We start from the raw sequence: 581 nt of genomic DNA, 5'->3' as shown, positions 1-581 counted from the left end.
CGCTATGGCCCGGCACGCTATGGCCCGGCACGGCCCGGCACCGCACGGTACTGCACCGGCCTCTCCCCCCTGCGGGGCACCGAGACTGGGGCATTGGTAGGGGAGGAGGGGAGGGAGAAAGGGAGAGGAAGACGGGAAAGAGGGAAAGGGGGAGAGAAAGGAGAAGGAAAACAGAGGAAGAGAGGAAAGAGAGAAGGAAAAAGGAAGAAGGGGGGAGAGGAGAGGGGAAAGACAAAAGGCGCAGAGAGAAAGGAAAGATAGGCAGGACAGGAAGAAAGATAAGGGGGGAAAAAAGGAGAAAAGAATGAAAAGATAAAAAAATGGAAGAGAAGAGGGAAGAGGAAAAGAGAAGAAAAAGAAAATAAAAAAGAAACACGAAAAGAAAAAGGAAAATAAAAGAAAACAAGAAAAAATAAAAGAAAAAAGAGAAGGGGGAAGAAAAAGAAAGAAAAAATAAAAGAAGGGGAGGGCGAAAAAGAAAAAAAAATAGAGGGAAAGGAGAAAAAGAATAATAAAAAAGAACTCGAAGAAGTCACTTACGGGGGGCCGCTGCCTGCCGTCGCTCCGCACGCCGGCCAGGG

The sequence above is a fragment of the Egretta garzetta genome, unplaced genomic scaffold (genome assembly GCF_000687185.1).
Source record: "Egretta garzetta isolate BGI_Z169 unplaced genomic scaffold, ASM68718v1 scaffold260, whole genome shotgun sequence".
Lineage (NCBI taxonomy): Eukaryota > Metazoa > Chordata > Aves > Pelecaniformes > Ardeidae > Egretta > Egretta garzetta.
This window is presented reverse-complemented; position numbering follows the sequence as displayed.